Genomic DNA, 4037 nt, shown 5'->3' with positions numbered 1-4037 from the left:
GATCAAGACCAGTCATAGGCAAACAAATCAAATCATGCACAAATTTACGCTGTTGTACTCGAAAGGGAATTTGGGGACATCCTATCGTAGTCACCATAGCTTCATGAGTAGCATTATATACTTTCAAATCATAACCTAAGACCACCATTCTCAATCCTAATTCATGGGCCTTTTCAAATGCAATAAATGAATGACTTGCTCCTGAATCAAATAAAGCATTTAAGATTTTACCAGCCATTTCACAATTACCTCTAATCAGTGTCTCAGATCCCTCAGCACCTATGGTAGAAGTGGTGTATACTCTCCCCGGCTGCTGCACCCTACCAGTCTCATACTTCTTCTTCTCTGGGCAATTACTGGCTATATGTCTGGGCTGTCCACAGGAATAGCACACTCCAAGTCCTAATCTGCACGGAACTCCAGGATGATATTTTCCACACTTCTGACAATTCAGATCCTGCTGTGGCTGCTTCCCAAACCTTTTTCCTTGATTAACAGTAATATTCGGCCTTTTGTAATTACCTTGACCCTGAGTCTGCTGCAGAACAAAACCTCCACGCTTGAAATTCCTACCTCTCGGAGCAAAGTTCCTCCCTGAAGGCCTCTGAAAAGGCACCCTCAAACTTCCTTTCTTTGCTGCCGCCATCCTCACACAATCCTCAGCCACCCTACTCTTATTCACCAATTCAGAAAACACCCTGATCTCCATTGGGGCAACGAAGCTCAGAATATCGCTCTGAAGACCTCCCTCATATTTAATACACTTTCATTCGGCAAAATCTTCTGGTGCCCCCTGACAAATACGAGAAAAGCGACACAACTCCTCAAACTTACTAGTATACTCAGCAACAGTCATCTGTCCTTGTTTTAACTTCATTAATTCAAGTTCCTTAGCATTTCTGGCTGAATTAGGAAAGTACTTCTTATAGAACTCTGTCCGAAAAACCTCCCAAGGAATCACAGCACCATCAGGCTGCAGGATACGTCGTGTTCCCTGCCACCAATACTGAGCTTCACCTTGCAACTGATAAGTCCCAAATTCAACCCATTGCTCTTCAGGAACCTGTTGTGCCTGTAACGCCCTTTCCATAGCCTGAATCCAATTATCTGCATCAGTGGGATTCAAACATAAGATAACAGAAGTAGAAATAGAGTGCCAAAGATACAAAATAACAAGCCCCTAACTCAGCCTGCGAAGTCAAGACTGGCCGGAGAATATTTACACATATATACATATATATCCAAAATCCAAAAGTACATACACACAATCCTGCTTCTCCATAAATCTCTAAGAGGATAAAAAAGGACAAGTTATGTAGAGAGAAAGCTAAGTACATATATATACATCACTGTACAACAAAACTATATAACAACACTATCCAATAACCCCTCCGCTTTAAGAGTCCAGACGTCTAACGAGATGGCTCCCGACCTGCATCTGAAAAACAATAACATAGTATGGAATGAGAACCGGAGGTTCTCAGTATGGTAAAGGTGCCACACACATAATATATAAGGTCCTGGGAATGCCATAGGCAATCCTAGAACGCCGACACTCAGATTATAGAGCTTAAAGTATTAAACAGAAGCCATAAAAGGTGGTTTCCTAAAAATATTTGCATTCTTTTCAATTCAACATAACCTTCCTCATCATAATAACAATCACCACAATAAATCTACCTCAGATCGATAATTAAACTCATGCAATATTCAAATCCAACAACCAAAATCCAACTAAGAATCATAGTTCACAAATCCTAGGCTTTTAACACAAAATACCTAATTATCACAACAATCTCCACAATAATTATACCTCAAATCAATAATTCACCAAATTATTAGTTAATCAACAAGCACCAAACTAACCATGTTCGTCAACAATAACATTCAACCATAATTCTCTCCAAATTAACATAACAACATTCACCATCCAAAATTAAAAACTAATTATCCAATAAACTTCAACCAAATATATTCATCGACAAATTACTAAACATTAAACATACACCTGCATTCTAACTTATCCAATGGTCATCTAGCCTAAGTTTTCACAGAACATTATATATTAAATGCAAGAAACCTAAACCATACCTTGTCCGATTTTCACGTAATGACCAAAGCTATTTATTCAAAACCAAGGCAGCCCCTCAAAACTCAACTAATCCGCTTCCTCCAAGTTCCAGTATTCACAATTCCAAGCTCCAATTATTTATTCACAACCTAATACACATTCATAACACATATATATCCAATTTAATACTCAAAGCTCAAATTCAATGAAAATAAAATAGAATTATCGTATCTTCACCTTACCCAAGCTTCACATAAGCAAGAGTGAATGTTTCTCTCAAGCTAATTGGATCCTAAAACATCAGAAATCAAAGAAATTCAACATTCCCACTTAAAATTCGAAAATTGGGGGAAAAGAGGGCTGATAGTGATTAAACAAGTTACCAGTGAAATTGTTCCGGTAGAAATGTAGAGCTCGACGCGGTAGACGCGTGGCCACAAACGGTGCGGCGATCGGAGCTCGGACGGAGAAGTTACGGGGATCGGAAATTTACCGTAAAGTTACGAAAGCTTTCTCCCCTCCCTGGAAGTGTTTCACGCTGCTGCATCCAAATGAGGGAGAGAAAGGGGTTAGGCTTCATTTAATGAGTTGGTCCAGTTGGACCGACGACCCGGTTTGGGTCCGGTTCAACCGGTTCAGCCCGTTCGGTCCAATTTTAGACCGTTTTCTTCGAAATTGGTGTCAAAATTCTCGTTTCGATGAGCTCTATCCTAATTTGATATAATATTTATATTTCTAATCCTCCTTATTAAAAACTAATTTATTGACTAATTATTTACTAATTTAATTGGGGTTTACAGAAACCGTACCTGGTATTTTTCATCCGAGAGGACGGATGGTAGCCATTGACAATGGTGATCCACCGACATACAGCTTGCCATGGAAGGGAGTACGCATGATTGGAAGAAGACAATAGGAAAGTAGAGGTTTAGATGCAACAAAGAATCTCCAAATGCTTATCTGAAATTCCCACCAATGAATTACATAAGTATCCTATTTTATTTTACGTTTTATTTATCTTTTAATTATCAAAACCTCATAACCATTTGAATTTGTCTGACTAAGATTTACAGGATAACCATAGCTTGCTTCAAGCTAACAATCTCTGTGGGATCGACCCTTACTCGCGTAAGGTTTTATTACTTGGACGACCCAGTGCACTTGTTGGTTAGTTGTACCGGAGTTGTGAAAAGTGTGATCACAATTCCGTGCACCAAGTTTTTAAATTTGATTTTATTCAGTTTTAGTTTTAGGATTTGAATTTTTATTATTTGTTATCTTATTCTTCATAAAAGATAAGATTTAGTTTTGAATTTGAATTGGAATTATTAGGTAAAACCTAGGATTTAAATAAATGAACATTGTTCACAAGGGAAGACATCCGGGGGGGAGGATCTTCGGATACCTCACGTGTCTTTCTTCTTCCTCTTTTCTTTTGCTTTATTTTTCGATTTCCCATGAGCCATGAAAGCCTTTTCAAGGCATTAGGAGCTCTGTTTATGTTTTTATGGTTTATTAATCTAAGTTTTCTTTCGTTTTAAAGTATTGCATTGATTTGTGTCATGATTGAGTATTTCGTTCTTCATCACTAAAGGATTGGTTTTGTGTCATGATTGAGTATTCCATTCTTCATCACTAAAGGATTGGTAGCATCGACAGGTGTGCTAATGAGGAGGAAGAGGTAGTGATTTACAGTGAGGAAGACCTCAATGGACGTCCACTAACCACTAAGGAGTTCCCTAATGGGGAACCAAAGGAATATGAGGCTCATACAGAAACCATAGAGATTCCACTGAACTTACTGTTGCCATTCATGAGCTCTGATGAGTATTCTTCCTCTGAAGAGGATGGAGATATTGTTGAAGAGCAAGTTGCTCGGTATCTAGGAGCAATCATGAAGCTGAATGCCAAGTTATTTGGTAATGAGACTTGGGAGGATGAACCCCCATTGGTCATCAATGAACTG

The 4037-nt window shown here is 38.6% G+C and overlaps 1 long non-coding RNA gene across 1 annotated transcript; it reads right to left on the bottom strand.

The window, feature by feature from the left end:
• Positions 1150-2671, bottom strand: LOC110263952. The gene is made up of 2 exons (XR_002349679.1): positions 2455-2671; positions 1150-1438 (listed from the first exon to the last, which is right to left on the bottom strand). It is a non-coding gene; the product is annotated as an uncharacterized LOC110263952 (long non-coding RNA).

Source organism: Arachis ipaensis, chromosome B06 (assembly GCF_000816755.2).
Source record: "Arachis ipaensis cultivar K30076 chromosome B06, Araip1.1, whole genome shotgun sequence".
Taxonomy (NCBI): Eukaryota; Viridiplantae; Streptophyta; class Magnoliopsida; order Fabales; family Fabaceae; genus Arachis; species Arachis ipaensis.
The sequence above is the reverse complement of the archived record's forward strand: the minus strand, read 5'-3'. Positions and strand labels throughout refer to the sequence as shown.